Genomic DNA, 11124 nt, shown 5'->3' with positions numbered 1-11124 from the left:
ACGACAAACGTCCGCCTGCGCCAGACACTCAAATTTACCAGATTATTTTCCGAGTGGGTACCCAGTCGGAAATGGCGGAAGGATTTCTGGCGTTCGTCTGGGGGCTTGCGTCAGCCATCTGGCAGAATTTCCCCCAGATTTACCCAAGATTTCTGCCATGATTTCTGGCGAATATGACATAAACCGGTCGTGCACGGTTCAACCGATTGAACCGGTTGATTTTTGTGCCAGACAGCTGGCAGAACTTTCGCCCGATTTTCGCCAGATTCATCTGGCGTTACGCAAAACTTGTCTAGGATAGGTGTGCCAAGTGTGTCTGAAGTTCAGACTGTACGACAAACGTCCGCCAGCGCCAGACACTCAAATTTACCAGATTATTTTCTGAGTGGGTAGTACTAGAGAGCCTGGATCTTATTAGAGAACGGAGGGCTTTTGTTAATTTGATTTGGTTAACCGCGGTGGATTTTCTTGAAATAATTCGAATTGTCAAAAATCCACCAAAGCATCTACCACATTGATCGTACAAAAATCTGTGGTAGAAAAGTATCCACCGGTAGATGCTTTGGTGGATTTTTGACAGTTCGAATTATTTCAAGAAAATCCACCGCGGTTAACCAAATCAAATTAACAAAAGCCCTCGGACATCTCAAACCAAAAGTATCAATCGAAGCACGAGAACTGTCTAACGGAGGTACCAATCGAGCATAAGACAAAGGATTTTGCTCGATTGGTACCTCCGTTTGACAGTTCTCGTGCTTCGATTGGTACTTTTGGTTTGAGATGTCCGTTCTCTAATAAGATCCAGGCTCTCTAGGTAGTACATACACTGGTAAACAGCATTACACTTTTTTCAGTTCACTTTTACACACTTGTATGGGATTTTTCAGTTCAAGTATGATTACACACTTTCGTGTAATCATACTTGAACTGAAAAATCCCATACAAGTGTGTAAAAGTGAACTGAACAGTGTGTAATGTTGATTATCAGTGTATGTAATACGCGAAATCCCAGTCAACTCAATCGGAATTCTGAAACGGAATCGAATCGTTGACGTATTCCATTTCAAACGCAACAACCGATTCCGTTTACGTATTGTCAAGGCAGACAAAAATCAAAATACGAGCGCAACCTGTCAAAGCCTCCCACACGGCAGAACATCTTGCGTCTGGCGGCGGCGGACGTTTGTCGGGGGTAATTCAAGACACTATTTATTTATGTTGGGTTCGTGTCCTTGGTTGGTTTGGGACCTGGATGTGTTTTTGCGGTTTTCACTTCGGCGAAAATTCGCCTCACACACACTCATGCGTTTTGGCATCTGTCAAAATCGGCCATTGTCAAAATTATTGCTGCTTGAGAAAAACCGCGTGCACGTCGTGCTCGTTCCGCGTCCGCATCCGCCCGGGAATTATCTTTTTTTTTGTGTTGCTTGTTCCGAGTGCCGTTACCGTTACCGTGTCCGTGTCCGTGTTCCGTGTTCGGAGTGTCCGTTTATGTGTTTCGAGTGAAGTGGTGAAGTGTCTAGGAGTGAACTCTCGCGATAATTTTGGTGGTCTCGTTCGGGGAAAAAGGTAAGTTTTTTTTATTCACTTTTATAGTTGAAATTCCGCATGGCCGGTTCCCTTAGAAGTTATCGTTTGGGGGACACTTTAAGAACCATACGAGCATGGATTGTGATGCGGAAATTGCTAATTGGCCGCTCTGGGAAAATGGCCACAACCCGGCATGGCCGGTTCCTTTGTGGGTGATCGTTTGGGGGACAACCCGGCATGGTCGGTTCCTTTGGGGGACATTTGAAGAATCATACTAGCAGGGATTGTGATACGAAAAATGAAAATTGCACGCTCGGGGAAAATGGCCACAACCCGGCATGGCCAGTTCCTTTGGGGGTGATCGTTTGGGGGACAACCCGGCATGGTCGGTTCCTTTGGGAGACATTTGAAGAACCATACGAGCATGGATTGTGATGCGGAAAGTGCTAATTGGCCGCTCTGGGAAAATGGCCACAACCCAACATGGCCGGTTCCTTTGTGGGTGATCGTTTGGGGGACAACCCGGCATGGTCGGTTCCTTTGGGGGACATTTGAAGAATCATACTAGCAGGGATTGTGATACGGAAAATGCTAATTGGCCGCTCTGGGAAAATGGCCACAACCCGGCATGGCCGGTTCCCTTCGGGGTGATCGTTTGGGGGACATTTTAAGAACCATACGATTGGCATGGATTGTGATGCGGAAAATGCAAATTGGTACTATACTAGCATGAATTGTGATAAAAGAATTATTTTTTTTTTAAATCAGAAATTTCAAAGCTTTTAAAAATTTATAAAATTTCAAAAACTTTAGAAACTTCAAAAATTTCAAACATTTCAAAAATTAAAAAAAGAATATTTTTTTTCAAAATTTCCAAAAATTTAAAAATTAAAAAAAAATCTTAAAAATTTCAAAACTTTCCAAAAATTTCAAAAGTTTTAAAAAAAAATCTAAGATTTTTCAAAGTTTACCGTCCACCTTCAATAATTGGGCTCAAAAATTCTAGGGGCAAAAACAATATTTTTCAAAAAACTTCAAAATTTCAATAAAATTACACGTGCAATCAACTGAAAACTATTCACAAAGCATTTCCTGCGTTAATAATCACTTTGAGCATAATTGAAACACTTAAAAAAAACAACTTTTTTTTAATTTCAAAAATTTCAAAGATTTTAAAAAATTCAACATTTTTAAAAAATTTATAAAAATCAAAAATTTGACAATTTCTAATTTTTTTAAGATTTCTAAGATTGCTAAAATTTCTAAAATCTCTAAATTTTTAAAAATTTCAATAATTTCTAAAATTTCAATAATTTTTTAATTAAATTTAAATTTCACAAAATTTAAAAAATTTCAATGATTTCTAAAAATTTTCTTATTTCTTAAATTTATCTTATTTTTAAAATTTCTCTAATTTTTTAAACTTCTAAAAATTTTAACATTCCTAACATATCAAAAATCTTAAAAATTTCAAAAACTTAAAAAAAAATTATATTTTTAAGATTAAAAAAATTCCAAAAATTTTAAAAAATTCAAATATCTTAAAAAATTAAATTAAATTAAATTAAATTTCAAAAATTTCAAAAATTTCAAAAATTTCAAAAATTTCAAAAATTTCAAAAATTTCAAAAATTTCAAAAAACTTCAAAAAATTCAAATAATTCAAAAATTTCAAAAATTTTAAAAATTTCAAAAATTTCAAAAATTTTAAAAATTTTAAAAATTTTAAAAATTTTAAAAATTTTAAACATTTTAAAAATTTTAAAAATTTTAAAAATTTTAAAAATTTTAAAAATTTCAAAAATTTTAAAAATTTTAAAATTTTTAAAAATTTCCAAAATTTTAAAAATTTTAAAAATTTTAAAAATTTTAAAAATTTCAAAAATTTCAAAAATTTCAAAAATTTCAAAAATTTCTAAAATTCCAAAAATTTCAAAAAATTAAAAAATTTAAAAAATTTAAAAAATTTAAAAAATTTAAAAAATTTAAAAAATTTAAAAAATTTAAAAAAATAAAAAAAAATTTAAAAAATTTAAAAAATTTAAAAAATTTAAAAAATTTAAAAAATTTAAAAAATTTAAAAAATTTAAAAAATTTAAAAAATTTAAAAAATTTCAAAAATTTCAAAAATATCAAAAATTTTAAAAATTTCAAAAATTTCAAAAAATTTAAAAATTTTTAAAATTCAAAAAATTTCAAAAATTTCAAAAATTTCAAAAGTTTCAAAAAAAAAATTCAAAAAAATCAAGAATTTTGAAGTAATTGAAATTTTTTTTATGTCTAAAATTTCTTAAATTTCTAACATTTTTAACATTTAAAATTTATAAAATTTCAAAACTTTCAAAACTTTCAATAATTTCAAAAATTTCAATAATTGCAAAAATTTCAATAATTAAATTTCAAAAATTTCAAAAGTTTCAGTAATTTCAAAATTAAAATAAAATGTAAACAATTTTCAAAATTTCAAATACCTGAAAATTCAAAAAAAATTAAGATTTCTTAAATTTCTAAAATTTGATAAGGCCGTTGCAAATATTTTTCAAAGTTTATGTCGCCAAAAACAATATTTTTTCAAAAAACTTCAAAATTTTAATGAAATTACACGTGCGGTCAACTGACAACTATATTTAAAAAACATTTCCAAAAATTCCAATCCAAAAAAAAACAAACCAAACAATCTAAAAAAAAACAAACAATTCAAAAATTTCCAAAAAATTAAAAATTTCAAAAAATTCAAACATTTTTCAATTTTTTTTTTCATTTTAAAAAATTCAAAAAAATCAATACATTTAAAAAATTCAAAAAATTAAAAAAAATCAAAAAATTCAAAAAAATATATTTTTTTTTAAATCTCAAAAATTTCAAAAATATCAAAGACTTGAAAATTAAAAAAAAAGATTTCTTAAATTTTTAAAATTTGATAAGGCCGTTGCAAATATTTTCCAAAGTTTATGTCGCCACCCCCTCCCCCCCCCCTCTCTTCAAAATTGGTATGAAAAATCAGGGGGCAAAAAAAAAATTCTAAAGAATTTATAAATTTCCATGAAAATAGAAATGCATTTTTTCTGCATTGATAATCATATTTCGCATGTTTGGGCTTGTTTGAACAAAATTTTTGTTTTACAATGCTTAGATATTTTGGAAACTGTCATCATTTTTAAAAATTTATTTTTTTTTATGATTTCAATGTTTTAAAAATAAAAAAAAATCTTTTTTACATTTTTGAAGTTTTTTGAATTTAAAAAATGTAAAAATAATTTAAATTCCGAAAATTCCAAAGTTTATGTCGCCAAAAACAATATTTTTTCAAAAAACTTCAAAATTTCAATGAAATTACACGTGCGGTCAACTGAAAACTATATTTAAAAAACATTTCCCTACGTTAATGATCACGTTGAGCATTAAATTTCAAAAAATTCAAAAATTTCAAAAAAATTCAAAAGATTTCAAAAAATTCAAAAATTTTAAAAAATTTTAAAATTTAAAAAAAATCTAAAATTTAAAAAAAATCAAAAAATTCACAAAAATTCACAAAAATCAAAAAATTAAAAAAATTCAAAAAATTAAAAAAATTCAAAAAAATCAGAAAATTTAAAAAATTTCAAAAATTCAAAAATTTCAAAAATTTCAAAAATTTCAAAAATTTCAAAAATTTCAAAAATTTCAAGAATTTCAAAAATTTCAAAAATTTCAAAAATTTCAAAAATTTCAAAAATTTCAAAAATTTCAAAAATTTCAAAAATTTCAAAAATTTCAAAAATTTCAAAAATTTTAAAAATTTCAAAAATTTTAAAAATTTCAAAAATTTCAAAAATTTCAAAAATTTCAAAAGTTTCAAAAAAATCAAGAATTTTGAAGGTATTGAAATTTTTTTTAATGTCTAAAACTTCTTATATTTCTAACATTTTTAACATTTAAAATTTATAAAATTTCAAAATTTTTCAAAGTTTATGTCGCCAAAAACAATATTTTTTCAAAAAACTTCAAATTTTTAATGAAATTACACGTGCGGTCAACTGAAAACTATATTTAAAAAACATTTCCCTACGTTAATGATCACGTTGAGCATTAAATTTCAAAAAATTCAAAAATTTCAAAAAAATTCAAAAGATTTAAAAAAATTCAAAAATTTTAAAAAATTTAAAAATTTAAAAAAAGATCTAAAATTTAAAAAAAATCAAAAAATTCACAAAAATTCACAAAAATCAAAAATTTCAAAAAATTCAAAAAATTCAAAAAATTCAAAAAATTCAAAAAATTCAAAAAATTAAAAAAATTCAAAAAAATCAAAAAATTTAAAAAATTTCAAAAATTCAAAAATTTCAAAAATTTCAAAAATTTCAAAAATTTCAAAAATTTCAAAAACTTTAAAAATTTCAAAAATTTCAAAAATTTCAAAAATTTCAAAAATTTCAAAAATTTCATAAATTTCATAAATTTCAAAAATTTCAAAAATTTCAAAAATTATAAAAATTTCAAAAATTTCAAAAATTTCAAAAATTTCAAAAATTTCAAAAATTTCAAAAATTTCAAAAATTTCAAAAATTTCAAAAATTTCAAAAATTTCAAAAATTTCAAAAATTTCAAAAATTTCAAAAATTTCAAAAATTTCAAAAATTTCAATAATTTCAAAAGTTTTAAAAATTTCAAAAATTTCAAAAATTTCAAAAATTTCAAAAATTTCAAAAATTTCAAAAATTCAAAAAATTTCAAAAATTTAAAAAATTTCAAAAATTTCAAAAATTTTAAAAATTTCAAAAATTTCAAAAATTTCAAAAATTTCAAAAATTTCAAAAATTTCAAAAATTTCAAAAATTTCAGAAATTTCAAAAATTTCAAAAATTTCAAAAATTTCAAAAATTTAAAAATTTCAAAAATTTAAAAATTTCAAAAATTTCAAAAATTTCAAAAATATCAAAATTTTCAAAAATTTCAAAAATTTCAAAAATTTCAAATATTTCAAAAATTTCAAAAAATTTAAAAATTTCTAAAATTTCTAAAATTTCTAAAAATTTTGAAATTTCTAAAATTTCTAAAATTTTTAAAATTTCTAAAATTTCTAAAATTTCTAAAATTTCTAAAATTTTAAAAAATTTAAAAGCAATCAAATATTTTCAAAGACCGAGTTCAAGAGCAGCTGGAAAGTCCATCGGAGACGGATGACCACCTCGGGCTGCTGCTGAACCTGCCGGGAGAGGCGAGGAGGAGGAGGACGGTCAACACAGCCGGAACCGTGGCCAAGTTCAAGAACCTGTGAGTATGATGCCTCATTTCAAAGTTATTGAACTAAAAGTTTTCTTCCCGTTCTTTTTTCACAGATTCTAAATCCGATTCCAAGAACATCTCCTTGGCCCCCTCGAAAAGCTGAACCTGCCGGAAGAGGCGAGGAGGAGGACGGTCCGAACATCCGGGACGTTGGCCGAGTTCAAGAACAGCTGGAGAATCCATCGGAGACGGACGACCACCTCGGGCTGCTGTTGAACCTGCCGGAAGAGGCGAGGAGGAGGACGGTCCGAACTTCCGGGACGTTGGCCGAGTTCAAGAACAGCTGGAGAATCCATCGGAGACGGACGACCACCTCGGGCTGCTGCTGAACCTGCCGGGAGAGGCGAGGAGGAGGAGGACGGTCAACACAGCCGGAACCGTGGCCAAGTTCAAGAACTTGTGAGTATGATGCCTCATTTCAAAGTTATTGAACTAAAAGTTTTCTTCCCGTTCCTTTTTCACAGATTCTAAATCCGATTCCAAGAACATCTCCTTGGCCCCCTCGAAAAGCTGAACCTGCTGGAAGAGGCGAGGAGGAGGACGGTCCGAACATCCGGGACGTTGGCCGAGTTCAAGAACAGCTGGATAATCCATCGGAGACGGACAACCACCTCGGGCTGCTGTTGAACCTGCCGGAAGAGGCGAGGAGGAGGACGGTCCGAACTTCCGGGACGTTGGCCGAGTTCAAGAAAAGCTGGAGAGTCCATCGGCGACGGACGACCACCTCGGGCTGCTGTTGAACCTGCCGGAAGAGGCGAGGAGGAGGACGGTCAACACAGCCGGGACGTTGGCCGAGTTCAAGAGCAGCTGGAAAGTCCATCGGAGACGGATGACCACCTCGGGCTGCTGTTGAACCTGCCGGAAGAGGCGAGGAGGAGGACGGTCCGAACTTCCGGGACGTTGGCCGAGTTCAAGAAAAGCTGGAGAGTCCATCGGCGACGGACGACCACCTCGGGCTGCTGTTGAACCTGCCGGAAGAGGCGAGGAGGAGGACGGTCAACACAGCCGGGACGTTGGCCGAGTTCAAGAGCAGCTGGAAAGTCCATCGGAGACGGATGACCACCTCGGGCTGCTGCTGAACCTGCCGGGAGAGGCGAGGAGGAGGAGGACGGTCAACACAGCCGGAACCGTGGCCAAGTTCAAGAACCTGTGAGTATGATGCCTCATTTCAAAGTTATTGAACTAAAAGTTTTCTTCCCGTTCCTTTTTCACAGATTCTAAATCCGATTCCAAGAACATCTCCTTGGCCCCCTCGAAAAGCTGAACCTGCTGGAAGAGGCGAGGAGGAGGACGGTCCGAACATCCGGGACGTTGGCCGAGTTCAAGAACAGCTGGAGAATCCATCGGAGACGGACGACCACCTCGGGCTGCTGTTGAACCTGCCGGAAGAGGCGAGGAGGAGGACGGTCCGAACTTCCGGGACGTTGGCCGAGTTCAAGAACAGCTGGAGAATCCATCGGAGACGGACGACCACCTCGGGCTGCTGCTGAACCTGCCGGGAGAGGCGAGGAGGAGGAGGACGGTCAACACAGCCGGAACCGTGGCCAAGTTCAAGAACCTGTGAGTATGATGCCTCATTTCAAAGTTATTGAACTAAAAGTTTTCTTCCCGTTCCTTTTTCACAGATTCTAAATCCGATTCCACCCCATCCGAGACCACCTCGGGCTGCTGTTGAACCTGCCGGAAGAGGCGAAGAGGAGGACGGTCGACACATCCGGGACGTTGGCCGAGTTCAAGAGCAGCTGGAAAGTCCATCGGAGACGGATGACCACCTCGGGCTGCTGCTGAACCTGCCGGGAGAGGCGAGGAGGAGGAGGACGGTCAACACAGCCGGAACCGTGGCCAAGTTCAAGAACCTGTGAGTATGATGCCTCATTTCAAAGTTATTGAACTAAAAGTTTTCTTCCCGTTCCTTTTTCACAGATTCTAAATCCGATTCCAAGAACATCTCCTTGGCCCCCTCGAAAAGCTGAACCTGCTGGAAGAGGCGAGGAGGAGGACGGTCCGAACATCCGGGACGTTGGCCGAGTTCAAGAACAGCTGGAGAATCCATCGGAGACGGACGACCACCTCGGGCTGCTGTTGAACCTGCCGGAAGAGGCGAGGAGGAGGACGGTCCGAACTTCCGGGACGTTGGCCGAGTTCAAGAACAGCTGGAGAATCCATCGGAGACGGACGACCACCTCGGGCTGCTGCTGAACCTGCCGGGAGAGGCGAGGAGGAGGAGGACGGTCAACACAGCCGGAACCGTGGCCAAGTTCAAGAACCTGTGAGTATGATGCCTCATTTCAAAGTTATTGAACTAAAAGTTTTCTTCCCGTTCCTTTTTCACAGATTCTAAATCCGATTCCAAGAACATCTCCTTGGCCCCCTCGAAAAGCTGAACCTGCTGGAAGAGGCGAGGAGGAGGACGGTCCGAACATCCGGGACGTTGGCCGAGTTCAAGAACAGCTGGAGAATCCATCGGAGACGGACGACCACCTCGGGCTGCTGTTGAACCTGCCGGAAGAGGCGAGGAGGAGGACGGTCCGAACTTCCGGGACGTTGGCCGAGTTCAAGAACAGCTGGAGAATCCATCGGAGACGGACGACCACCTCGGGCTGCTGCTGAACCTGCCGGGAGAGGCGAGGAGGAGGAGGACGGTCAACACAGCCGGAACCGTGGCCAAGTTCAAGAACCTGTGAGTATGATGCCTCATTTCAAAGTTATTGAACTAAAAGTTTTCTTCCCGTTCCTTTTTCACAGATTCTAAATCCGATTCCACCCCATCCGAGACCACCTCGGGCTGCTGTTGAACCTGCCGGAAGAGGCGAAGAGGAGGACGGTCGACACATCCGGGACGTTGGCCGAGTTCAAGAAAAGCTGGAGAGTCCATCGGCGACGGATGACCACCTCGGGCTGCTGCTGAACCTGCCGGAAGATGCGAAGAGGAGGACGGTCAACACAGCCGGGACGTTGGACGAGTTCAAGAACAGCTGGAGAATCCATCGGAGACGGACGACCAGCTCGGGCTGCTGTTGAACATGCCGGAAGAGGTGAGGAGGAGGACGGTCTGAACATCCGGGACGTTGGCCGAGTTCATGAAAAGCTGGAGAGTCCATCGGAGACGGATGACCACCTCGGGCTGCTGCTGAACCTGCCGGAAGATGCGAAGAGGAGGACGGTCAACACAGCCGGGACGTTGGCCGAGTTCAAGAGCAGCTGGAAAGTCCATCGGAGACGGATGACCACCTCGGGCTGCTGCTGAACCTGCCGGGAGAGGCGAGGAGGAGGAGGACGGTCAACACAGCCGGAACCGTGGCCATGTTCAAGAACCGGTGAGTATGATGCCTCATTTCAAAGTTATTGAACTAAAAGTTTTCTTCCCGTTCCTTTTTCACAGATTCTAAATCCGATTCCACCCCATCCGAGACCACCTCGGGCTGCTGTTGAACCTGCCGGAAGAGGCGAAGAGGAGGACGGTCGACACATCCGGGACGTTGGACGAGTTCAAGAGCAGCTGGAGAGTCGATCGGAGACGGACGAGCACCTGGGGCTGCTGCTGAACCTGCCGAAAGAGGCGAGGAGAAGGACGGTTTGCACAGCCGGGATTGACAGACTTGAGACTTTTCCGGAGACGGTTGACCACTTTCGGTTGTGGTTACTGAATCCGCCGGAAAAAGCAAATTCAAAGACGGTGCGCTGCTTATTCATTAACCCTATTTTTTACGTGATATTTTTACATTAATAAACTTTAATTGTTACGCTGAGTGTATCTAAATTTGTTTTATTTTGTAGAAACTTGTTTATTACAGAAAACAGCAAAAAACAGTATAAAAAGAAGAAAACCAAGAAGAAAACCACTCCACGAAATACGTCCGATTTTTTGCCAGATTTGTGCTGCTCTATTGCCCGCAGTCGTGCGAAAATCTGGCGCAAAATCTGGCGTGTGTCTGGCAAAATCCATCTGTCAAAACGCATAACCGATTGAATCGGTTGAAACGGTTCGTTCGCCTCAATCGTGCACGACCGGTTTGTTGCATATTCGCCAGAATTCTGGCGAAAATCTTGGGCCAGTCGGGGGGAAAATCTGCCAGACGTCTTGCGCAGCGCCCAAGACAAAACGCCCGCCAGGCGCCCCCCGTTTCCGTCTGGGCTGTTGTGCCACAGGCTGATGTACACGCTTACGACAAATCACTCAATTTTTGTACGGCGCAACAGATTTTTTCGCGCAACAGAAGGGTGCGCACTTCGGTTTGGTGGTGCGCGTATAATACCGGTTTTTGCGTTTGAAATGGAATACGAAAACGATACGAACTGAATTCCGTTTCAGTATTACGATTGAGTTGA

At 36.9% G+C, this 11124-nt stretch overlaps 1 long non-coding RNA gene across 2 annotated transcripts; it reads left to right on the top strand.

The window, feature by feature from the left end:
- Positions 1-1174: 1174 nt before the first annotated feature.
- LOC120416876 (uncharacterized) lies at positions 1175-10549 on the top strand. 2 transcript variants are annotated; one of them, XR_008211764.1, is made up of 8 exons: positions 1175-1569; positions 6911-7194; positions 7260-7944; positions 8010-8355; positions 8719-9064; positions 9130-9475; positions 9541-10112; positions 10178-10549. It is a non-coding gene; the product is annotated as an uncharacterized LOC120416876 (long non-coding RNA). The 2 variants fall into 2 exon arrangements; XR_008211765.1 differs by lacking the exon at positions 1175-1569 and adding an exon at positions 6652-6783 and having other exon boundaries at positions 6849-7194.
- Positions 10550-11124: the final 575 nt, after the last annotated feature.

The sequence above is a fragment of the Culex pipiens genome, chromosome 1 (genome assembly GCF_016801865.2).
Source record: "Culex pipiens pallens isolate TS chromosome 1, TS_CPP_V2, whole genome shotgun sequence".
In the NCBI taxonomy this organism is placed as follows: domain Eukaryota; kingdom Metazoa; phylum Arthropoda; class Insecta; order Diptera; family Culicidae; genus Culex; species Culex pipiens.
Note: the sequence above shows the minus strand (reverse complement) of the source record. Positions and strands in the feature narration are given on the sequence as shown.